Source organism: Triticum urartu, chromosome 6, assembly GCF_003073215.2.
Source record: "Triticum urartu cultivar G1812 chromosome 6, Tu2.1, whole genome shotgun sequence".
Classification (NCBI taxonomy): Eukaryota; Viridiplantae; Streptophyta; class Magnoliopsida; order Poales; family Poaceae; genus Triticum; species Triticum urartu.
In genome coordinates, this window is record NC_053027.1 from 66,674,199 (window position 1) to 66,701,682 (window position 27,484).

Here is a 27,484-nt window from a genome sequence, read left to right on the forward strand (position 1 = left end):
TTCTGAATCGGAGTTCGATATACCTGAGTCGGTGGCGGAAAGAGCTAACGTCGACTGGATGTTGGAATCCGTTGTCGCGCACGCTCGTCGAGTGCTCGCTAGAGGTTCTCTAGTCGAGTGCGCTCAGCCAAGTTGGCCAAGCGCGCGTCCTCTAAGGCACGGGCCTCGGGGGTTTCTCCAACGATAGGAGTGTGCAGCACATCCATGTTCCGGCGGCGAAGTTCTTCTCTCTGCAGCGAAGTAAGGGGCTCGGGGAGATACTCTTCATGAGTATGCGACGGACCGCCTCCGCCGTCGCCTCCTTCGGTGTGGGGAAAGCCGGGAGGACTGCGTGGTTCATCGACCATCAGAACCTCTGCCGCCGGATCACTGTTGTCGCACTCGGATGCAGTCTCTACGGAGCCAGTCGACAGGCCAAACAGGCCGTAGAGAGATTCATCAGGCTCGATCGCCGCGACTTGGGGGGTGGCTGACTGGCGAGCCACCGCGTGTCTCACCCACCGCTGAAGTCTCGACCGACCGAAGCACTTGCGCCGGCGGGAAACATGGAGGGAGGACGACACAGGGGCCGATTGATACTGGGTCGACGGCTGCCGCAAGAGGACGCCGCGGACGCACGCGCGAAAGTGCGTTGCCCCGCGGATAGGGAGTGCGTCGACGTCGAGAGGAGCCTCCTGAAGCCAAGCGGAGTCGTCGGCGATGAACGTGAGCGCGCCGAGATGGATCTCGCGGCCCTCCACCAAAACTCCGCCCGAAACCATGATGAAGGGGATCAGAAAAATTGCAACTTCTCCAACAAGTCGCTAGGACACCTGCCCCACGGTGGGCGCCAACTGTCGTGGTTCTAAGTCCGACAGTAGAATATGGGGGTAGGAATGGAGAGGCAAGATCTTAGCTATGGAGGAGTTGTACACACAAGGTTTATGAGTTCAGTCCCTTCTCGGAGGAAGTAACAGCCCTACGTCTCAGAGCCCGGAGGCGGTCGACTGGATTATACGTGTGTGAGTTACAGGGGGTATTAAGAGGAGGCATTATAGGTAATGCTTGTATTAAGGTGCTACAAATGAGCATTAAGTATGCGAATGAATGCTTGACTGTTGCTGCGCAGCGTGGCTTTAGGTCTTCTGATATGTCGAGTGGTTTGGGGGTCGAGTGACCTGAGTAAGAGAGGTCTCCGAGTGATTGATAGGTCGAGTGGACTTCGCTTCGACACCTTTGTTGGTCCTCTGCTTCTGACTCTTGAACTCCTTAGTTCTTAGGACAAGACTTTAGGTGGGGCTTATAGGTCAGGCCTATTACCCTACCCTAGGTCTGTGTCTACATTAGTTAGTCCCAAAAATAATATAAAAGTGTATAATAAAGCCCATAAACATCCAAAACAGAAGATAATATAGCATGGAGCAATCAAAAATTATAGATACGTTGGAGACGTATCATCTACCCACCTAACGGTCATATCGGGCATTTATGTCTTATCATGCCGGGCTGCTCCCTAGGCTATAAATAGCCGCCCCCTACAACCACTAGCTGGTTGGCTGCTCCGAGAGAAACTGACACTTGTCATTTGAGAGAATCCCATCCTTCGAGGACTTTGAGTGAAAATCATCAAGTGAGGAAAACCCAAACCCAAACACCTACAAACCCCAAGTGATTGAGCATCACTGAAGAGATTGATCCTACGTGGATCCGACGCTTGTTACCTTTGAAGACTGTGCATCTTCCAGACGGTTAGGCGTCATGGTCTAGAGCATCCAAGACGAATTGTGGATTGCCGAGTGACCGAGTCTGTGAAGGTTCGGCAGTCACCTGAAGACTTACCACGAGTGATTGGGTGAGGTCTGTGTGACCTTAGCTCAAGGGGATTACAGTGAGGACTGAGTGTTCTGAACTACGTGTTCAGGACTGGGTGTACGAGACTGTGTGTCCTCAGGTTTAAATACCTAGCCACCCTAACCAGACGTACAACTGTCACAGCAGTTGGAACTGGTCTACCAAATCATTGTCTTCACCAAGCTACCTGGTTCCATTTCCTCAACCCTTCCATTTTCTCATTTATGTGTTGAGTGCTTGTTCATATCTGATTGAAGACTTTGACTGAAGACTTTCTCAATTTCCCCAGTTCAATTTCTTCAGTCTGTTTGTCTTTCACCTGTGTCATCCTGTGTTTACGCTTTCCGTACTCTGTGCTTGTCTTCATTTCATCATGATGACCATGCTTGTGTTCTGTTATGTTTACTTCTGAGTATTTATTCCGCTGCAAGTAATTCTCCGCTAAGGAATTTCCTCACCCTGAAATTCCTCAGTGAAGAATTCATAAAAATCGCCTATTCACCCCCCTCTAGTCGATATAACGCACTTTCAGGTTGCAAAGACCTGAAGATGCTTCAAATATGAGCCATAAGTAGGGCAGCTTGGCCCGATGTGTAAAAATCAGATGGCAAAAAAGAAATCATATAAAGAAAAGAAAGCAAAAAATTCGAGGCTTTTGAAGGCCGCCAAGCCAAAGTGTTTTCTTCGATGAAACTAGCATGAGCCACTGGAAGGTATGTGCTTTCCATGAGCCTGACTCACAGTACCCAATCGACATTTGAACCCAGATAAAGTCGGGTCTTGCTTTATAGACTTATCAGGAGTACGCGGGGTCAGAGTAACAGCATACATCACGGGCCGATTTATCCAAGTTTCAAAGAACGCGACTTATGAAGCCTGGATCTATCCTGACTATCTGTAAGCCGTGCTCTCACATGAAAAACCAGCGTTTTAACCTTAACGAGCTCAGATCTTGGTCGAATACGACGTAAAGACTAATCGTTAAGAGTTCAGCGGGTCAATCAGGAATACCTGATGGAGTTGAAGCAGCTGGCTACAGGTAGGATAACCCGTAAAGGTTATGTTCTCTTTGGTCGAATACGCCTATGTTTGAACAAACCCGGTCAAGAGGGTAGTAACGCTATGTTCTCTTTGGTCGAGTACACCTATGTTTGAATAGTAAGCCCCCAAGTGACATACTGACAAGTGTGGCGTTGAGCCGATCAAGAGGGATATTCATAGCTATGATTCGAATACGATCAGGAATCCCCCAAGTGACCATAATAAGATGAGCCCATAAGGAAGGATACCCATGTTTGAACCGTGAATCATGGCAGCAAGTTCTCTTTGGCAACCTTTATTTTTTCTTGAGCCAGAGTTTAAACCGGATATTAAGAGCTTCAACGCTTTGTGGGAGACAGATTTCCCTTGAGCCAGATTTTGAACAAGAATCCTTCTTTTTAAGCCGGAAATCTTCTGACGGCCTTTAAATATTCGCCAATAAGACAGTAGCCTCCGAGGCCGGGTTATTTTTCCCTCCAATGACCTGGAGTTCTTGAATTCACTAAAACCGGCCAATTCTGCTGAGTCATGTCATTGTAGCCGCCGAGTCTTAAGATGACTCAGTAGTTGTCTTGAGATTCTCCATATTTAACCGTGATATAAACCGGTATGAGTCTTTCAACAACTCAGTGATAAAAATCCCTTTTGCATTAGATAACTTATCCTGCATTGGAACACTTGCAAGCCAGAGTAATTGCTCTTTTAAAGAAAGCAATATGTAATATAAAAAATATACTGGATGGATTTCACCTGATATGTCAGGCTAGAAATTATGCACCGCGGAGTTGGTGATCACTAGGTGAAGCTGAAATTAATCACGGCCGAGTTGGCCGCGGGAGCAGACACATGTGCCGGCTATGGCATTTTAAGCCAGTGTGGACGGGCGAGTTAATCACAGGCGCGGTAAGCCGTGCTGGCGGGCGAGTCAACCGCATCATGTTAATATAAATTGGGCCGTAAAAACGACGGTTTATACATATATTCGTTGATCCTCATAGCACGATCAGATGCTAACACCTGATAATAATGGTGCGAGTAATGCATCCATGACACAGCCATCGCTCTTGCAGTGAACAATTGTCCTGCACCAAAATATATCGCAAACCAAAGTAATTGTTCACACAAAAATAATACGTCTATTAAAACAGATTGGACAGATATCACCCGATGTTTTGTCGGGCGAAGACCGACACAACTCGTTTGACATGCATGCAGCAATTAGTACTGAATAGCACTAACTAATGACCACGTGCTTTCCCTTTGACTGATGCAACATGTTGCATTGCTTGATCAACCAGCAGTACTAGCCCACTTCTTTTCCTTCGGCCTCATCTTCTTTTTTTGGACGCAAAACTAGTGAATTAGCAGCAGCTTAGACAGGGCAGCTCACGGATGGTACCGCAAAAGCAATGACAGCCAGTAGATGTGAGGCAGCCGGTCAACACACCACTGTGGATACGGCATGGCCGGTTCTGCGGCGGAGGTGAGCCCCCGACAACGAAGCAAGACAACAGCGGTTTTCAGTAGCTGGCATCATGCTTGGATTCAGTCGAGTGGAAATTTTGAACAATCTGTGACTTGGCGACTTGCTGTACCGTATAAAGGCGAAACTCTGGCTCATCTCAATCTAAGGTTGGCCATAGTGGGGGTAACATAAGTAGTATCGTGTACTTGGGACTCGTAAACATGCTTATGTGGCAGGTAATTAAAGAAAAGAGAGATGGTTATAGTAACATAGGTAGATACCGTAACATAATAAATGTGGTGCTACTATGTGTCATGCATGGCAATAAATGAGACCACCTATGATACTATGCACTATGGAGGTAGTAACATAGACTAGTAACATATGCATGTTACTAGTCTAAGTTACTCCCCACTATGGCCAGCCTAATACGATGGCTCGCTGGACGCAGTAGTACCAATGAACTAGTACTGACCTCGCGTACTAATTAGTGGCCATAATGTAGCTTCGTGTGACGAGCAGTAATAATACAAAAGTAGTACTCCCTCCGTTTCTTTTTGAAGGAAATATGCCCTAGAGGCAATAATAAAGTTATTATTTATTTCCTTATATCATGATAAATGTTTATTATTCATGCTAGAATTGTGTTAACCAGAAACATGATACATGTGTGAATACATAGACAAACAGGATGTCACTAGTATGCCTCTACTTAACTAGCTCGTTGATCAAAGATGGTTATGTTTCCTGACCATAGACAAAGAGTTGTCATTTGATTAACGGGGTCACATCATTAGGAGAATGATGTGATTGACTTGACCCATTTCGTTAGCTTAGCACTTGACCGTTTAGTTTGTTGGTATTGCTTTCTTCATGACTTATACATGTTCCTGTGACTATCAGATTATGCAACTCCCGTTTACCGGAGGAACAATTTGTGTGCTACCAAACGTCACAACGTAACTGGGTGATTATAAAGGTGCTCTACAGGTGTCTCCGAAGGTACTTGTTGGGTTGGCGTATTTTGATATTAGGATTTGTCACTCCGATTGTCGGAGAGGTATCTCTGGGCCCACTCGGTAATACACATCACTTAAGCCTTGCAAGCATTGCAACTAATGAGTTGGTTGCGGGATGATGTGTTACAGAACGAGTAAAGAGACTTGCCGGTAACGAGATTGAACTAGGTATTGAGATACCGACGATCGAATCTCGGGCAAGTAACATACCGATGACAAAGGGAACAACGTATGTTGTTATACGGTCCGACCGATAAAGATCTTCGTAGAATATGTAGGAGTCAATATGGGCATCTAGGTTCCGCTATTGGTTCTTGACTAGAGAGGTGTCTCGGTCATGTCTACATAGTTCTCGAACCCGTAGGGTCCGCACGCTTAACGTTCGTTGACGATATAGTACTATATGAGTTATGTATGTTGGTGACCGAATGTTGTTCGGAGTCCGAGATGATATCACGGACATGACGAGGAACTCTAGAATGGTCCGGAGATAAAGTTTGATATGTGGGAAAATAGTGTTTGGTCACCGGAAGGGTTCCAGAATTCACCGGAAGGGGTTCCGGATGTTTCCCGAAATGTTTGGGTACGAGAACACTTTATGTGGGCTAAAGGGGAAAACCCACAAGGTTTATGGAAAGCGCAAAAGGAAGTTTTGCAGAGTCCAGGGGCCAGACACCAGGGTCCCTGGCGTCTGGGTCCAGACGCCGGGAACCATGGCATCTGGCCCTGGAGTCCGAGAAGGACTCTTGCCTTTCGGGTGAAACCGAATTTTTGGAGGCTTTTACTCCAAGTTTCGACCCCAAGGCTCAACATATAAATAGAGGGGTAGGGCTAGCACCCAAGACACATCAAGAAACACCAAGCCGTGTGCCGGCTACCCCGTCCCCTCTAGTTTATCCTCTGTCATAGTTTTCGTAGTGCTTAGGCGAAGCCCTGCGGAGATTGTTCTTCACCAACACCGTCACCACGCCGTCTTGCTGCCGGAACTCATCTACTACTTTGCCCCTCTTACTGGATCGAGAAGCCGAGGACGTCATCGAGCTGAATGTGTGTTGAACGTGGAGGTGCCGTACGCTCGGTACTTGATCGGGACGGATCGTGAAGGTGTATGAGTACATCAGCCGCGTTGATGAACGCTTCCGCTTACGGTCTATGAGGGTACGTAGACAACACTCTCCCCTCTCGTTGCTATGCATCACCATGATCCTGTGTGTGCGTAGGAAAATTTTGAAATTACTACATTCCCCAACAGTGGCATCCGAGCCAGGTTTTATGCATTGATGTTATATGCACGAGTAGAACACAAGTGAGTTGTGGGCAATACAAGTCATACTGCTTACCAGCATGTCATACTTTGGTTCGGCGGTATTGTTGGATGAAGCGGCCCGGACCGACATTACACGTACGCTTATGTGAGACTGGTTCTACCGATGTGCTTTGCACACAGGTGGCTGGCGGGTGTAAGTTTCTCCAACTTTAGTTGAACCGAGTGTGGCTACGCCCGGTCCTTGAGAAGGTTAAAACAACACTAACTTGACAAACTATCATTGTGGTTTTGATGCATAGGTAAGAACGGTTCTTTCTCAGCCCATAGCAGCCACGTAAAACTTGCAACAACAAAGTAGAGGACGTCTAACTTGTTTTTGCAGGGCATGATGTGATGTGATATGGTCAAGGCATGATGCGATATTTTATTGTATGAGATGATCATGTTTTGTAACCGAGTTATTGGCAACTGGCAGGAGCCATATGGTTTTCGCTTTATTGTATGCAATGCAAACGCCCTGTAATGCTTTACTTTATCACTAAGCGGTAGCGATAGTCATAAAAGCATAAGTTGGCGAGACGACAACGATGCTACGATGGAGATCAAGGTGTTGCGCTGGTGACGATGGTGATCATGACGGTGCTTCAGAGATGGATATCACAAGCACAAGAAGATGATGGCCATATCATATCACTTGCATGTGATGTTTATCTTTTATGCATCTTATCTTGCTTTGATTGACGGTAGCATTATAAGATGATCTCTCACTAAATTATCAAGATATAAGTGTTCTCCCTGAGTATGCACCGTTGCGAAAGTTCTTCGTGCTGAGACACCACGTGATGATCGGGTGTGATAGGCTCTACGTTCAAATTCAACGTGTGCAAAACAGTTGCACACGCGGAATACTTAGGTTAAACTTGACGAGCCTAGCATATAACAGATATGGCCTTGGAACACGGAGATTGAAAGGTCGAGCGTGAATCATATAGTAGATATGATCAACATACTGATGTTCACCATTGAAACTACTCCATCTCACGTGATGATCGGACATGGTTTAGTTGATATGGATCACGTGATCACTTAGAAGATTAGAGGGGTGTCTATCTAAGTGGGAGTTCTTAAGTAATATGCTTAATTGAACTTAAATTTATCATGAACTTAGTACCTGATAGTTTCTTGCTTGTCTATGTTGATTGTAGATAGATGGCTTGTGCTGTTGTTCCATTAAATTTTAATGCGTTCCTTGAGAAAGCAAAGTTGAAAGATGATGGTAGAAATTACACAGACTGGGTTCGTAACTTGAGGATTATCCTCATTGCTGCACAGAAGAATTACGTCCTGGAAGCACCGCTAGGTGTACCACCTACGCTAGCAACTGCAGACATTGTGAATGCCTGGCAGTCATGTGTTGATGACTACTCGATAGTTCAGTGTGCCATGCTTTACGGCTTAGAACCGTGACTTCAATGACGTTTTGAACATCATGGAGCATATGAGATGTTCCAGGAGTTGAATTTAATATTTCAAGCAAATGCCCGAATTGAGAGATATGAAGTCTCCAATAAGTTCTACAGCTGCAAGATGGAGGAGAATAGTTCTGTCAGTGAGCATATACTCAGAATGTCTGGGTACTGCAACCACTTGATTCAACTGGGAGTTAATCTTCCGGATGATAGCGTCATTGACAGAATTCTTCAATCACTACCACCAAGCTACAAGAGCTTCGTGATGAACTATAACATGCAAGGGATGGATAAGACGATTCCCGAGCTCTTCGCAATGCTAAAGGCTGCGGAGGTAGAAATCAAGAAGGAGCATCAAGTGTTGATGGTCAATAAGACCACCAGTTTCAAGAAAAAGGGCAAAGGGAAGAAGAAGGGAAACTTCAAGAAGAACGGCAAACAAGTTGCTGCTCAAGAGAAGAAACCCAAGTCTGGACCTAAGCCCGAGACTGAGTGCTTCTACTGCAAGCAGACTAGTCACTGGAAGCGGAACTGCCCCAAGTATTTGGCAGATAAGAAGGATGGCAAGGTGAACAAAGGTATATGTGATATACATCTTATTGATGTGTACCTTACTAATGCTCGCAGTAGCACCTGGGTATTTCATACTGGTTCTGTTGCTAATATTTGCAACTCGAAACAGGGGCTACGGATTAAGCGAAGATTGGCTAAGGACGAGGTGACGATGCGCATGGGAAATGGTTCCAAAGTCGATGTGATCACAGTCGGCACGCTACCTCTACATCTACCTTCGGGATTAGTTTTAGACCTGAATAATTGTTATTTGGTGCCAGCGTTGAGCATGAACATTATATCTAGATCTTATTTGATGCGAGACGGTTATTCATTTAAATCAGAGAATAATGGTTGTTCTATTTATATGAGTAATATCTTTTATGGTCATGCACCCTTGAAGAGTGGTCTATTCTTATTGAATATCGATAGTAGTGATACACATATTCATAATATTGAAGCCAAAAGAGGCAGAGTTGATAATGATAGTGCAATTTATTTGTGGCACTGCCGTTTTGGTCATATCGGTATAAAGCACATGAAGAAACTCCATACTGATGGACTTTTGGAACCACTTGATTATGAATCACGTGGTACTTGCGAACCGTGCCTCATGGGCAAGATGACTAAAACACCGTTCTCCGGAACTATGGAGCGAGCAACAGATTTGTTGGAAATCATACATACAGATGTGTGTGGTCCGATGAATATTGAGGCTCGCGGCGGGTATCGTTATTTTCTCACCTTCACAGATGATTTAAGCAGATATGGGTATATCTACTTAATGAAACATAAGTCTGAAACATTTGAAAAGTTCAAAGAATTTCAGAGTGAAGTTGAAAATCATCGTAACAAGAAAATAAAGTTTCTACGATCTAATCGTGGATGAGAATATTTGAGTTACGAGTTTGGTCTTCATTTGAAACAGTGCGGAATAGTTTCGCAACTCACGCCACCCGGAACACCACAGCGTAATGGTGTGTTCGAACGTCGTAATCGTACTTTACTAGATATGGTGCGATCTATGACGTCTCTTGCTGATTTACCGCTATCGTTTTGGGGTTATGCTCTAGAGACAGCTGCATTCACGTTAAATAGGGCACCATCAAAATCCGTTGAGACGACGCCTTATGAACTATGGTTTGGCAAGAAACCAAAGTTGTCGTTTCTTAAAGTTTGGGGCTGCGATGCTTATGTGAAAAAGATTCAACCAGATAAGCTTGAACCCAAATCGGAGAAATGTGTCTTCATAGGATACCCAAAAGAGACTGTTGGGTACACCTTCTATCACAGATCCGAAGGCAAGACTTTTGTTGCTAAATTTGGAATCTTTCTAGAGAAGGAGTTTCTCTCGAAAGAAGTGAGTGGGAGGAAAGTAGAACTTGATGAGGTAACTGTACCTGCTCCCTTATTGGAAAGTAGTTCATCACAGAAACCGGTTCCTGTGACACCTACACCAATTAGTGAGGAAGTTAATGATGATGATCATGAAACTTCAGATCAAGTTGTTACTGAACCTCGTAGGTCAACCAGAGTGAGAACCGCACCAGAGTGGTACGGTAATCCTGTTCTGGAGGTTATGTTGCTAGACCATGACGAACCTACGAACTATGAAGAAGCAATGGTAAGCCCAGATTCCGCAAAATGTCTTGAAGCCATGAAATCTTAGATGGGATCCATGTATGAGAACAAAGTGTGGACTTTGGTTGACTTGCACGTTGATTGGCAAGCCATCGAGAATAAATGGATCTTCAAGAAGAAGACTGACGCTGATGGTAATGTTACTGTCTATAAAGCTCGACTTGTTGCAAAAGGTTTTCGACAAGTTCAAGGGATTAACTACGATGAGACCTCCTCACCCGTAGCGATGCTAAAGTCTGTCCGAATCATGTTAGCAATTGCCGCATTTTATGATTTTGAAATTTGGCAAATGGATGTCAAAACTGCATTCCTGAATGGATTTCTGGAAGAAGAGTTGTATATGATGCAACCGGAAGGTTTTGTCGATCGAAAGGGAGCTAACAAAGTGTGCAAGCTCCAGTGATCCATTTATGGACTGGTGCAAGCCTCTCGGAGTTGGAATAAACGTTTTGATAGTGTGATCAAAGCATATGGTTTTATACAGACTTTTGGAGAAGCCTGTATTTACAAGAAAGTGAGTGGGAGCTCTGTAGCATTTCTAATTTTATATGTGGATGACATATTGTTGATTGGAAATGATATAGCATTTCTAGATAGCATAAAAGGATATTTGAATAAAAGTTTTTCAATGAAAGACCTCGGTGAAGCTGCTTATATATTGGGCATGAAGATCTATAGATATAGATCAAGACGCTTAATTGGACTTTCACAAAGCACATACCTTGACAAAGTTTTGAAGAACTTCAAAATGGATCAAGCAAAGAAAGGGTTCTTGCCTGTGTTACAAGGTGTGAAGTTGAGTAAGACTCAATGCCCGACCACTGCAGAAGATAGAGAGAAAATGAAAGATGTTCCCTATGCTTCAGCCATAGGCTCTATCATGTATGCAATGCTGTGTACCAGACCTGATGTGTGCCTTGCTATTAGTTTAGCAGGGAGGTACCAAAGTAATCCAGGAGTGGATCACTGGACAGCGGTCAAGAACATCCTGAAATACCTAAAAAGGACGAAGGATATGTTTCTCGTTTATGGAGGTGACAAAGAGCTCGTCGTAAATAGTTACGTCGATGCAAGCTTTGACACTTATCCGGACGATTCTAAATCGCAAACCGGATACATGTTTTTATTAAACGGTGGAGCTGTTAGTTGGTGCAGTTCTAAACAAAGCGTCATAGCGGGATCTACATGTGAAGTGGAGTACATAGCTGCTTCAGAAGCAGCAAATGAAGGAGTCTGGATGAAGGAGTCCATATCCGATCTAGGTGTCATACCTAGTGCATCGGGTCTAATGAAAATCTTTTGTGACAATACTGGTGCAATTGCTTTGGCAAAGGAATCCAGATTTCACAAGAGAACCAAGCACATCAAGAGACGCTTCAACTCCATCCGGGACCAAGTCCAGGTGGGAGACATAGAGATTTGCAAGATACATACGGATCTAAATGTTGCAGACCCGTTGACTAAGTCTCTTCCACGAGCAAAACATGACCAGCACCAAGGCTCCATGGTTGTTAGAATCATTACTGTGTAATCTAGATTATTGACTCTAGTGCAAGTGGGAGACTGAAGGAAATATGCCCTAGAGGCAATCATGAAGTTATTATTTATTCCCTTATATCATGATAAATGTTTATTATTCATGATAGAATTGTATTAACCGGAAACATGATACATGTGTGAATACATAGACAAACAGAATGTCACTAGTATGCCACTACTTGACTAGCTCGTTGATCAAAGATGGTTATGTTTCCAGACCATAGACAAAGAGTTGTCATTTGATTAACAGGGTCACATCATTAGGAGAATTATGTGATTGACTTGACCCATTTCGTTAGCTTAGCACTTGATCGTTTAGTTTGTTGCTATTGCTTTCTTCATGACTTATACATGTTCCTATGACTATGAGATTATGCAACTCCTGTTTACCGAAGGAACACTTTGTGTGCTACCAAACGTCACAACGTAATTGGGTGATTATAAAGGTGCTCTACAGGTGTCTCCGAAGGTACTTGTTGGGTTGGCATATTTTGAGATTTGGATTTGTCACTCCGATTGTCGGGGAGGTATCTCTGGGCCCACTCGGTAATACAAATCACTTAAGCCTTGCAAGCATTGCAACTAATGAGTTGGTTGCGGGATGATGTGTTACGGAACGAGTAAAGAGACTTGCCGGTAACGAGATTGAACTAGGTATTGAGATACCGACGATCGAATCTCGGGCAAGTAACATACCGATGACAAAGGAAACAACGTATGTTGTTATGCGGTCCGACTGATAAAGATCTTCGTAGAATATGTAGGAGCCAATATGGGCATCCAGGTTCCGCTATTGGTTATTGACTAGATAGGTGTCTCGATCATGTCTACATAGTTCTCGAACCCATAGGGTCCGCACGCTTAACGTTCGTTGACGATATAGTACTATATGAGTTATGTATGTTGGTGACCGAATGTTGTTCGGAGTCCGGGATGAGATCATGGACATGACGAGGAACTCTAGAATGGTCCGGAGATAAAGTTTGATATATGGGATAATAGTGTTTGGTCACCGGAAGGGTTCCGGAATTCATCGTAAGGGGTTCCGGATGTTTCCCGAAATGTTTGTGTACGAGAACACTTTATTTGGGCCAAAGGGGAAAGCCCACAAGGTTTATGGAAAGCGCAAAAGGAAGTTTTGCGGAGTCCAGGGGCCAAACGCCAGGGTCCCTGGCGTCTGGGTCCAGACGCCGGGAACCATGGCGTCTGGCCCTGGAGTCCGAGAAGGACTCTTGCCTTTCAGGTGAAACCGACTTTGTGGAGACTTTTACTGCAAGTTTCGACCCCAAGGCTCAACATATAAATAGAGGGGTAGGGCTAGCACCCAAGACACATCAAGAAACACCAAGCCGTGTGCCGGCTACCCCGTCCCCTCTAGTTTATCCTCGTCATAGTTTTCGTAGTGCTTAGGCGAAGCCCTACGGAGATTGTTCTTCACCAACACCGTCACCACGTCGTCGTGCTGCCGGAACTCATCTACTACTTAGCCCCTCTTGCTGGATCGATAAGGCGAGGACGTCATCGAGCTGAACGTGTGCTGAACGTGGAGGTGTCGTACGTTCGGTACTTGATCGGGACGGATCGTGAAGGTGTACGACTACATCAACCGCGTTGATAAATGCTTCCGCTTACGGTCTACGAGGGTACGTAGACAACACTCTCCCCTCTCGTTGCTATGCATCACCATGATCCTGTGTGTGCGTAGGAAAATTTTGAAATTACTACGTTCCCCAACACTTTTTACTCCGCATATAAGATTTGGTCAAAGTCAAACTACACAAAGTTTGACCAAATTTATATAAATTTTTTTGAACATCTACAATACTAAAACTATATAATATGAAAACACATTTCATGGTGTATCTGATAATATTAATTTCGTATTGTGAATGTTTATATTTTTAATATAAAGTTAGTCAAACTCTAAATAGCTTGACTTTGACCAAATTTTATATGCCGACTAAAAAGAAACGGAGGGAGTACTTTTATTGATCTTGACGTGAGCACTCAACTGGTACTTGGTGGCTGAATTTTTTTTCTTCATGTGGAGGAAATAGCCAAGGAGGTACACAGGCGGAACCAGCTGTCGTCGCAGGCACGTGGAGATGAATCACTGCGAGGAGAGTCCGGCAAGATAAGACAATCGAGACGGCGATTCGCGACAGTAGAGACTTCCAGGTGAAAATGGCGGCTCAGCAGCGATCCGTCAACAAGGCGGAAGGCGAGGGTGGTTCGATAGCAGAGACCGAGCATGTATTGCAATCCGATGCCGGGTCGTGGGCTGTTTCCTTTTCTCTCTCTCTTTTTTCAATTTGTCTTTGCTGTGGATTAGATCGAACTTGGAATGGTCAAGCCGACCGCTTGTTTTGTTTGACTCGTTGTAGCTGACGACTTCTAGTTTCCTTCGGTAGAAACTCACACATAGATTGAATCTTTGCTTGACGCCAACACACATTGGATCAAAAAATTGTAGAACTCCTCCATGGCTGTTGACAGTAGTACTTCTTGCTGTGGTTGCAGGCGGCTTAGTCATTCCTTTTGCTATGACGCGGAGACAGCAGCAAAAAACATGGCAACTTGATGGATTATACAGCCGTCGGTGGCTCAACAGCAGACCCTAACTTCTTTGATGATAAATTTGCAAACTCTTTCCAATGCTGGTTCTTCTTATCCCGGTCAATCGCGAGCTTCTAGATCCTAGAGAGAACTCCCTCCAAGAACTCAACACCACCGTGCGCAAGCCCCACGGTGAGCGCCAACTGTCGTGGAACTGTCACGACAGATGTCCTCGTTGAAAGGACTTAGTCGTGAGGCCAACGCATCTATGTGGTAGCTTGAGAGGGGTTGAGTGGGACGAAAGACACGAGGTTTTACCCAGGTTCGGCCCCTCACGGTGGAGGTAAAAGCCTACATCCTGCTTCATTGATATTGATGATGATGATCATGATTACAAGGGTGCTCTATCTCGAGAGCTATTGATTTGTCTGTCTAAACCTAACTTGAAAACCTGTCCCTCTTGGGATGCCCTGCCCCTCCTTATATATGTTGAAGGGGCGGCTTACATGACTAGTCCTATTAGGATTAGGATTACTCTATTACAGGTGGAGTCCTAGTCTTGCTTCCTTTGTAAGGGAATATTCCTTATGCCTATTCTCTTAAGCCGGCCCACCATAACACGGCCGGCCTTCCTTGAACCGCCTACTGGGCCTCCGGGTCTTGTCGCTCCTCTGACCCGCCGGCCGGGTCACCAATGAGTCACCTAGCTCGGTCGGGTCATTATTGAGTGGAGAGATCCGGGCGGGTCACTTAGTGAGTCGCCAAGTCAGGGTGGGTCATTAGTGAGTCGCCAAGTCAGGCCGGGTTATACTTTCGGTCGGGTTACACGGCGGGGTATACTCCCGACAGGGAGACCGTTGGAGCATCCAGAGCGAGAGGCGCGGCGCGCCGCACAGCAAGAGTGGATCCATCGGCGCTTGCCTGCTGTCGACATGGCATCGCAGCTGGGTACACGTCCCATCAGTACTCCCATTCCTCGCCAGGAGTGGGCAGAGGCCCTCAGCGCCATACTTGCACCACAGGCCGGCTGCGCCGTACTTGCATCGGACGCCTAATAGGTCTCCAATGTATCTATAATTTTTTATTGTTCCATGCTATCGTATTATCTATTTTGGATGTTTAATGGGCTTTAATATGCACTTTTATATTATTTTTGGGACTAACCTATTAACCAAAGGCCTAGTGCAAATTGCTGTTTTTTTTGCCTATTTCAGTGTTACATAGAAAAGGAATATCAAACGGAATCCAAACGGAACGAAACCTTTGCGAGGATCTTTTTGTAACAAACGCAATCCAGGAGACTTGGAGTGGATGTTAAGGAAGCAACGAGGCGTCCACGAGGTAGGGAGGCGCGCCCAGGGGGTAGGCACGCCCCCCACCCTCGTGGGCCCCACAGAGCTCCACCGACCTACTTCTTTCGCCTATATATACTATTATACCCTGAAAACATCTAGGGGAGCCACGAAACCACTTTTCCACCGCCGCAACCTTCTGTACCCATGAGATCCCATCTGCGGGCCTTTTCTGGTGATCTGCCGGAGGGGGATTCGATCATGGAGGGCTTCTACATCAACACCATAGCCTCTCCTATGATGTGTGAGTAGTTTACCACAGACCTTCGGGTCCATAGTTATTAGCTAGATGTCTTCTTCTCTCTCTTTGGTCCTCAATACAAAGTTCTCCTCGATGTTCTTGGAGATCTATTCGATGTAATACTTTTTGCGGTGTGTTTGCCGAGATCCGATGAATTGTGGGTTTATGATCAAGATTATCTATGAACAATATTTGATTCTTCTCTAAATTCTTATATGCATGATTTGCTATCTTTGCAAGTCTCTTCGAATTATTAGTTTGGTTTGGCCTACTAGATTGATCTTTCTTGCAACGAGAGAAGTGCTTAGCTTTGGGTTCAATCTTCCGGTGTTTGATCCCAATGACAGAAAGGGAACCGACACGTATTGTATTGTTGTCATCGAGGATAAAAAGATGAGGTTTATATCATATTGCTTGAGTTTATCCCTCTACATCATGTCATCTTGCCTAATGCGTTACTCTGTTCTTATGAACTTAATACTCTAGATGCATGCTGGATAGCGGTCGACGTGTGGAGTAATAGTAGTATATGCATAATCGTTTCGGTCTACTTGACACGGACATGATGCCTATGTTTATGATCATGCCTAGATATTCACCGCCGGAGGCATTCATAACTTTACTTGGAGCTATATTTTTATTTACCACATGATATGTGTTTTGCTTGGAGTGTCTTGTATTATTTGAGTATTTATTTGTTAGTTTTCCAAAATCATCCTTACTGTACACACCTTTTGAGATATACACATATATATGATTCGGAAATTGTTAGAATACTCTATGTGCTTCACTTATATCTTTTGAGTTATATAGTTTTTGCTCTAGAGCTTCACTTATATCTTTTAGAGCACGTCGGTGGATTTGTTTTATAGAAACTATTGTTCTCTCATGCTTCACTTAGATTATTTTGAGAGTCCTACAAAACAGCATGGTAATTTGCTTTAATTATGTTAGGCATTCAAGATTAATAAAATAATTCTTATGAGTGTGTTGAATACTATGAGAAGTTTGATACTTGATAATTGTTTTGAGATATGGAGATGGTGATATTAGAGTCATGCAAGTCGAGTAGTTGTGAATTTGAGAAATACTTGTGTTAAAGTTTGTGATTCCCGTAGCATGCACGTATGGTGAAGTGTTATGTGATGAAGTCGGAGCATGATTTATTTATTGATTGTCTTCCTTATGAGTGGCGGTCGGGGACGAGCGATGGTCTTTTCCTACCAATCTATCCCCCTAGGAGCATGCGTGTAATACTTTGCTCTAATAACTTGTTGATTTTTGCAATAAGTATATGAGTTCTTTATGACTAAGGTTGAGTCCATGGATCATACGCACTTTTATTCCTTCCATCATTGCTAGCCTCTCTAATACCGCGCACCTTTCGCCAGTATCATACACCCACCATATACCTTCCTCAAAACATCCACCATACCTACCTATCATTGCATTCCCATAGCCATTCCGAGATATATAGCCATGCAACTTTCCACTGTTCTGTTTACTATGACACGCTCCATCATTGTCATATTGCTTTGCATGATCATGTAGTTGACATTGTATTTGTGGCAAAGCCACCATTCATAATTCTTTCATACATGTCACTCTTGATTCATTGCATATCCCGGTACACCGCCGAAGGCATTCACATAGAGTCATATTTTGTTCTAAGTATCGAGTTGTAATTGTTGAGTTGTAAGTAAATAAAAGTGTGATGATAATCATTATTAGAGCATTGTCCCAGTGAGGAAAGGATGAAGGAGACTATGATTCCCCCACAAGTCGGGATGAGACTCCGGACGAAAAATAAAGAAATAGAAAAAAGAGGCCATAAAAAACAAAAAGGCCCAAGTAAAAAAATGAGAGAAAAAGAGAGAAGGGGCAATGCTACTATCCTTTTCCACACTTGTGCTTCAAAGTAGCACCATGATCTTCATGATAAAGAGTCTCCTATGTTGTCACTTTCATATACTAGTGGGAATTTTTCATTATAGAACTTGGCTTGTATATTCGAATGATAGGCTTCCTCAAAATGCCCTAGGTCTTCGTGTGCAAGCAAGTTGGATGCACACCCACTTAGTTTCTTTTGTTGAGCTTTCATAGATTTATATCTCTAGTGCATGCATTGCATGGCAATCCCTACTCACTCACATTAATATCTATTGATGGGCATCTCCATAGCCCGTTGATACGCCTAGTTGATGTGAGACTATCTTCTCCTTTTTTTCTTCTCCACAACCACCATTCTATTCCACCTATAGTGTTGTATCCATTGCTCACGCTCATGTATTGCGTGAAGATTGAAAAAGTTTGAGAACATCAAAAGTATGAAACAATTGCTTGGCTTGTCATCGGGGTTGTGCATGATTTAAATATTTTGTGTGATGAAGATAGAGCATAGCCACACTATATGATTTTGTAGGGATAGCTTTCTTTGGCCATGTTATTTTGAGAAGACATAATTGCTTGGTTAGTATGCCTGAAGTATTATTGTTTTTTGTCAATATTAAACTTTTGTCTTGAATCTTTCAGATGTGAATATTCATGCCACAATAAAGAAAATTACATTGAAAATTATGTTAGGTAGTATTCCACATCAAAAATTCTATTTTTATCATTTACCTACTCGAGGACGAGCATGAATTAAGCTTGGGGATGCTTGATATGTCTCCAACGTATCTATAATTTTTGATTGTTCCATGCTATTGTATTATATGTTTTGGATGTTTAATGGGCTTTAATATGCACTTTTATATTATTTTTGTGACTAACCTATTAACCAAAGGCCCAGAGCAAATTGTTTTTTTGCCTATTTTAGTGTTTCGCAGAGAAGGAATATCAAACGGAATCCAAACGGAACGAAACCTTCACGAGGATCTTTTTTGGAACAAACGCAATCCAGGAGGCTTGGAGTAGAGGTCAAGGAAGCAACAAGGCGTCCACGAGGTAGGGAGGCATCCCCAGGGGGGTAGGCGTGCCCCCACCCTCGTGGGCCCCATGGAGCTCCACCGACCTACTTCTTTCGCCTATATATACTCTTATACCCTGAAAACATCCAGGGGAGCCACGAAACCACTTTTCCACCGCCGCAACCTTTTGTACCCGTGAGATCCCATCTGCAGGCCTTTTCCGGCGATCTGTCGGAGGGGGATTCGGTCACAGAGGGCTTCTACATCAACACCATAGCCTCTCCGATGATGTGTGAGTAGTTTACCACAGACCTTCGGGTCCATAGTTATTAGCTAGATGGTTTATTCTCTGTATTTGGTCCTCAATACAAAGTTCTCCTTGATGTTCTCGGAGATCTATTCGATGTAATACTTTTTGCGGTGTGTTTGCCGAGATCTGATGAATTGTGGGTTTATGATCAAGATTATCTATGAACAATATTTGATTCTTCTCTGAATTCTTATATGCATGATTTGATATCTTTGCAAGTCTCTTCGAATTATCAGCTTGGTTTGGCCTACTAGATTGATCTTTCTTGCAATGGGAGAAGTGCTTAGCTTTGGGTTCAATCTTGCGGTGCTCGATCCCAGTGACAGAAAGGGAACCGACACGTATTGTATTGTTTCCATCAAGGATAAAAATATGGGGTTTATATCATATTGCTTGAGTTTATCCCTCTACATCATGTCATCTTGCCTAATGCGTTACTCTGTTCTTATGAACTTAATACTCTAGATGCATGCTGGATAGCGGTCGACGTGTGGAGTAATAGTAGTAGATGCATAATCGTTTCGGTCTACTTGACACGGACATGATGCCTATGTTTATGATCATGCCTAGATATTCTCATAACTATGCGCTTTTCTATCAATTGCTCGATAGTAATTTGTTCACCCACCGTAATATATGCTATCTTGAGAGAAGCCACTAGTGAAACCTATGGCCCCCGGGTCTATTTTACATCATATTAGTTTCCCGTCAACTTGCCAATTTTTGTCGCCATTACTTTGCAATCTATACAAAAATACCAAAAAAATTATCTTATTATCTTTATCAGATCTCACTTTTGCAAGTGGCCGTGAAGGGATTGACAACCCCTTTATCGCGTTGGTTGCAAGGTTCTTGATTGTTTGTGCTGGTACTAGGCAATTTGCGTGTAATCTCCTACTGGATTGATACCTTGGTTCTCAAAAACCGAGGGAAATACTTACGCTACTTTGTTGCATCACCCTTTCCTCTTGAAGGGAAAACCAACGCATGCTCAAGAGGTAGCAATGCCCGCCACGCCGTTCGCATGGGTGCCACCGTTCGCCTTGTCCGCGGCCTGCTGGATGCCAACGCGCTGGTCCATAGGCTCGACCGCCTCCTTGGCCCAGCCGCCCAGGTGTCCACCTGGGCACAGTAGAGGAACATGGCCGTCGCATCCTCGAGCTGGTGATCTCCCATGAAATAGCCAACTTGGAGCTCGAGATCACGCTCTAGATGTACCGCGAGCGTGTCGAGCGCTTGGACGAACGCCTGCTCGAGTTCAGGCAGAGCCAAGAGATACCCTAGGCAAGGGCTGTTAGTCATGGTCTCATGGACGCATTTTATTTTGAAAAGTCGTTACGACGTGGATAGCTATGTATTCACAGCAATCATAGTATTGCTCTGTTTCAATGTGTGTACTCTGTTTTCCATTCTTATATGTTCAGTTTCAATGTGTGTATATACGCTTTCCATTCTGTAGATGTGGATGATAACAACTAGATTCAAATTAGTATACAAAAACATATAGAAAATGGAATTTCATAATATACATATTAATTGCTCATTAGATCATCACAATATATATATATAATATCATCACATATACGTGATGTTACTTAACTACTAGGTACAATGCATAAAATTGAAAACGAATAGTACTAAAACTAATAACCCCTCCTGGGGCCAGTATTCCGGCAGCTCCTCGCCAGCAGCTCCCTGATGCGCGGCGTCTTCTCAGTGCGGAGGCAGTACTCCGACTCCTCCGCCTCGCAGCGCTTGACGTACCGATATGCCTCTTGCTGGCGGACGCACGCGGCCGATCTTGCCATTTATTGGGCGCCCACCGGAGCTCCTCGTTGGTGGCACGCTGGAGCTTATCGTCCCACCTCAATGCAATAATGAGGCGTCTAGCGCCTATGACCTTCCTCACAAAGTTCCCCTCTTCGTACACCTCCTCGGCACGACGGCGCTCCCGCCGCCAAAGCTCCTCCGCCTTCTTTTTCTAGGCGGCATCATGGGCTTCACAGACCGCCTGGTACCTGGCTTCCTCCTCCGCCATCTCCTTCTTGAATGCCACTTGCCTGACTTTCTCAACTGGCGGCAGCGAATTCCACAGACAAAGTTGTACTGGCCCCAAAACCAATCCAAAGTTGGGGGGTCCGGCGCAACCTCGTCAGGCGGCGCATAGGGGTCCTCGTCGCTGCTAATCGAGTGAGCGTCCTGGGGGGGTGGCGACTCCTTATCAACGCATGGGCAGACCGACGGCGCCATGGCAGAGATTTGAGAGAGAGAGAGGGAGAGTGAGGGGAGGATGTAGATGAGAATGCAGGCGGGACGATGTGAGCAAGGTAGTATTTATTGGCGGCCGGAATCTAGATCGACGGGGACTATACACACGCCGGTCGCCGGAATTTACGAGTACTGTAGTTTGAATTACACACGATTCCCGCAGCAAAATCCGTGTGTGAACATAATAGCTGGCGGTTTCCAATACAGAACCGTGTCTGATTAATGATCCCCGCCAATCACCTACCAAACCTCGAGCCGCGAGATAGAGTGCCAATCGTGCGGGGGCCGGCCGCTTATCTTGCCAGATCTTTACATTTTCTTTTTTGAACACCAGATATTTACATCGTCTGATGATTTTTTAACTCGCACACAAATACACAAAAATATGATTTTTCAAACCATTTTGGTTAGGCGTTGCATGTAGATGTAGTTCAAATTTGAATTACGGTCATTAAATGATTAGAAGATCACTTAAATGTTTTAAAAGGTCAAATGACCCCTAAAATTTCCAATTTTTCACATGAAATTTGTATTAGTGCACGTTAAACGTAGGAAAAAATTTCAAGGCTGTAAGAGGAAGCTATCTCCCGTCCCGTCATCAAACATGCATTGTTCCCTCTCGGAACCACGAACCTTCTAGCGAGTTGCTCCGGTTTGTGAGGGGTGTGTGTCCAAACGTTCGTCAAACATGCCAATTTCTTTACCACATCATGTTGGTGGCATGACATTAAATCAAGCAAGGTTTCAAGTTTTTCTGATCATTTTTTTTATTTTTTGGAATTAAAATGCCATGTCACTCAATGCATACGTATGCATGTGCCCATGCCTTGAGACCAATATGTTTGCAAATTCCTTCTAATTTCCTGCACAAGGAGTAAACTCACACAAGTACATAACCATATGATTTTTCAAACCGTTATGGTTAGGCGTTGCATGTAGATGTAGTTCAAATTTGAATTACAGCCATTAAATGGTTAGAAAATCACTTAAATGTCTTCAAAAGGTCAAATGACCCCTAAAATTTTCCAAAATTTCACATGACAGTTGTATGAGTGCACGTTAAACGTAGGAAAAAATTAGAAGGACGTAAGAGGAAGCTATCTCCCATTCGTCATTAAACATGCATTGTTCCCTCCCGGAACCACGAACCTTCTAGCGAGTTGCTTCGATTTGTGAGTGGTGTGTGTCCAAACGTTCGTCAAACATGCCAATTTCTTTACCACATCATCTTGGTGGCATGACACTAAATCAAGCAAGGTTTCATGTTTTTCTGATCATTTTTTTATTTTTTGGAATTAAAATGCCATGTCACTCCATGCATACGTATGCATGTGCCCATGCCTTGAGACCAATATGTTTGAAAGTTCCTTCTAATTTACTGCACATGGAATTAACTCGCACACAAGTACACAAACATATGATTTTTCAGACCGTTATGGTTAGGCGTTGCATGTACATGTAGTTCAAATTTGAATTACGGTCATTAAATTGTTAGAAAATCACTTAAATGTCTTTGAAAGGTCAAATGACCCCTGAAATTTTCCAAATTTTCACATGATAGTTGTATTAGTGCACCTTAAACGTAGGAAAAATTTGAAGGCCGTAAGAGGAAGCTATCTCCTGTTCGTCATTAAACATGCATTGTTCCCTCTCGGAACCATGAACTTTCTAGCGAGTTGCTCTGGTTTGTGAGGGGTGTGTGTCCAAACGTCCGTCAAACATGTCAATTTCTTTACCACATCATCTTGGTGGCATGACATTAAGTCAAGAAAGGTTTCATGTATTTCTGATCATTTTCTTATTTTTTGGAATTAAAATGCCATGTCACTCCATGCATACGTATGCATGTGCCCATGCCTTGAGACCAATATGTTCGAAAATTCCTTCTAATTTACTGCACATGAAATTAACTCGCACACAAGTACACAAAAATATGATTTTTTTCAAACCGTTTTGGTTAGGCGTTGCATATAGATGTAGTTCAAATTTGAATTACGGTCATTAAATGGTTAGAAAATCACTTAAATGTCTTTAAAAGGTCAAATGACCCCTAAAATTTTCCAAATTTTCACATGACAGTTGTATTAGTGCATGTTAAACGTAGGAAAAAATTTGAAGGACGTAAAAGGAAGCTATCTCCCGTTCATCATCAAACATGCATTGTTCCCTCTCGGAAACATGAACCTTCTAGCAAGTTGCTCCGGTTTGTGAGGGGTGTGTGTCCAAACGTTCGTCAAACGTGCCAATTTCTATACCATGCCATCTTGGTGGCATGACATTAAATCAAGCAAGGTTTCATGTTTTTCTGATCATTTTTTTATTTTTTTGGAATTAAATGCCATGTCACTCCATGCATACATATGCATGTGCCCATGCCTTGAGACCAATATGTTTGAAAATTCCTTCTAATTTCCTGCACAAGGAATTAACTCGCACACAAGTACATAACCATATGATTTTTCAAACCGTTATGGTTAGGCGTTGCATGTAGATGTAGTTCAAATTTGAATTACGGTCATTAAATGGTTACAAAATCACTTAAATGTCTTCAAAAGGTCAAATGGCCCCGGAAATTTTCCAAATTTTCACATGACAGTTGTATTAGTGCACGTTAAACGTAGGAAAAAATTTGAAGGACGTAAGCGGAAGTTATCTCCCATTCATCATTAAACATGCATTGTTCCCTCTCGGAACCATGAACCTTCTAGCGAGTTGCTCCGATTTGTGAGTGGTGTGTGTCCAAACGTTCGTCAAACATGCCAATTTCTTTACCACATCATCTTGGTGGCATGACATTAAGTCAAGCAAGGTTTCATGTTTTTCTGATCATTTTTTTTATTTTCTGGAATTAAAATGCCATGTCACTCCATGCATACGTATGCATGTGCCCATGCCTTGAGACCAATATGTTTGAAAATTCCTTCTAATTTACTGCACATGGAATTAACTCGCACACAAGTACACGAACATATGCTTTTTCAAACCGTTATGGTTAGGCGTTGCATGTACATGTAGTTCAAATTTGAATTACAGTCATTAAATGGTTAGAAAATCACTTAAATGTCTTTGAAAGGTCAAATGACCCCTGAAATTTTCCAATTTTTCTCATGATAGTCGTATTAGTGCACGTTAAACGTAGGAAAAAAATTTGAAGGGCGTAAGAGGAAGCTATCTCCCATTCGTCATTAAACATGCATTGTTCCCTCCCGGAACCACGAACCTTCTAGCGAGTTGCTCTGGTTTGTGAGGGGTGTGTGTACAAACGTTCATCAAACATGCCAATTTCTTTACCACATCATCTTGGTGGCATGACATTAAATCAAGCAAGGTTTCATGTTTTTCTGATCATTTTTTTATTTTTTGGAATTAAAATGCCATGTCACTCCATGCATACATATGCATGTGCCCATGCCTTGAGACCAATATGTTTGAAAATCCTTCTAATTTACTCCACATGGAATTAACTCGCACACAAGTACACAAAAATATGATTTTTCAAACCGTTTTGGTTAGGCGTTGCATGTAGATGTAGTTCAAATTTGTATTATGGTCATTAAATGGTTAGAAAATCACTTAAATGTCTTTAAAAGGTCAAATGACCCCTGGAATTTTCCAAATTTTCACATGACAGTTGTATTAGTGCACGTTAAACGTAGGAAAAAATTTGAAGGCCGTAAGAGAAAGCTATCTCCCGTTCGTCATCAAACATGCATTGTTCCCTCTTGGAACCACGAATCTTCTAGCGAGTTGCTCCGGTTTGTGAGGGGTGTGTGTCCAAACGTTTGTCAAACATGCCAATTTTTTACCACATCATCTTGGTGGCATGACATTAAATCAAGCAAGGTTTCATGTTTTTCTGATCATTTTTTTATTTTCTGGAATTAAAATGCCATGTCACTCCATGCATACGTATGCATGTGTCCATGTCGTGAGACCAATATGTTTGAAAATTACTTCTAATTTACTGCACATGGAATTAACTTGCACACAATTACACAGATATGATATTTCAAACCATTTTGGTTTGGCGTTGCACGTAGATGTAGTTCAAATTTGAATTACGGTTATTAAATTGTTAGAAAATCACTTAAATGTCTTAAAAGGTCAAATGACCCCTAAATTTTTCCAAAATTTGACATGACAGTTGTATTAGTACTACAAAATTTCTCGTTCATTTAAACACCATCCGTTGGCACTTTACTCCAAATTCATCTTTCACAGCTAATAAAAAATATCTACAACATCACACACAGTTGTTTTCTACGAACCGTTTGCGATGAAAATATATGGATCTATTTAAGTCTCCCTCCTTAAGCTTCGCCGGCTCGTCTGCTCTAGTGCCAGCAACCCCTGAATCCACGAATCCCGATCCCCATTCCCACACCCCCTTCTTGCAAAGATGACGCCGTGCAAACACTTCGTGAAGGCCCGTACGATGGCCGCGTCCCCCCGAGCGCCGCCGCCTGTGCCGAGAGCGCGACCGCCTATGCAGAGAGTGCCACCGCATCCGCATTGAGCGCGGCCACTTCCATCGAGAGGGCATCTGCGGCAGCCAACAGGGCAGCTGCAGCAGCCGAGACGGCTGCAGCTGCTGCTACGATGGCCGTTGCAAATGCCAAGAGCGCTCGAGCTACCGTCCATGCCGCTGATGTCACCCTAGCCTGGGTCGAAGCCATCCACGCCAAGATCGAGGATGCACACGCCAAGATATTCCAGGCCACCTCGGACTCCAGCATGCAACTCACGTCTAAAAAGGTGACGGTGGCCATGGAGCACCTGCTTCCTCATGAGGTCGCCGAGCGGGAGCTGGAGATGCAGGAGGCGGCGGAGATCGAGGAGCGCTGGAAGGGGGAGTTGCGCGTGGCTGAGGTCGAGGTAGAGAAGAGTCTGTCCGTCGAGGAATCGGCGGTGGAGTCCCAACGCGAGCTCTGGCGCAGCCACTACTATGAGTACTACAACCTTGAGGGCGGCGCCGAGGACAAGGACGAGGACGAGGACGTGGTCGACTTCAGCAGGGGGACGTGGAGTGAACCAATGGCGGCATGTCGCCAGGACAAGTCATTGACGTCTCATCTCACACCGGCGATGCATAGGCCGGCGCGGCGGTGGATTTGTTAAAATTATGCGTACTTTGGCTTTGTTTTTAATGTTGGTCTTTTGTTAGAGCAATGTTTAGATCAACTGGCTCTGTTTAATTACTAAAATTGCTCGATTCAGTAAGTGTGGTCTGCCTGTTGCATGTTCTCACTACAAAAAAATACACTTCCATGATGATACGTGTTTGTCACAGTAGGTCGCTTTTTTTTCATGCATGTACATCCATGACAAATTTATGACAGAATCAAGATAGTCATACATGTGCTGTCGTAGAAGTGTTCCATGACATTACCAAAATTATCATCACGGAAGTGTCCACTTCCATGACGATAAATCACGCGTCACAGAAGTACTTTCGTCAAGGGTGACCGACACGTGGCATCCACTGTAACGGAATGCCGTTAAGCTATCGGGTCGGGTTTTGGATCCGATAACCCGTTAACAGCCCCCACCAATGGGGATTTTCCACGTGTAAAATCATCATTGGCTGGAGGAAACACATGTCGGCTCATCGTTGAGACAGATGTCAACCACTCATTGGACAGAAGGCGCCTATGATACGTCGACACGTGGCACGGCCCAACAGAGGCCCATTCCTATGAAAAGGCCGGCCCGTTTGACTTGGTCAAAAGGTGGCGGGCCGGCCCATGGAAAGCCTGTTAATGGCCTGTTCACATATAGCCCATTTACAGCCCGCAAACCCAAGGCCCGTTACGCCCTATCCGAATTAGGCCCAGTAGCGTCATCTGGGCCATCCAATATGATTCCAGCCCGTTTTCACTTCTGGCCCATGTATGGCCCATGACGTCTTTCGGCCCATATGAGGCCCTATGTAACTCTTGGCCTATTAACGGCCCGTGGTGAAACTGACCTGTAATGAACAGTGTATCACTTTACACCCATTAACGGCCCGTGGTGAAACTGGCCC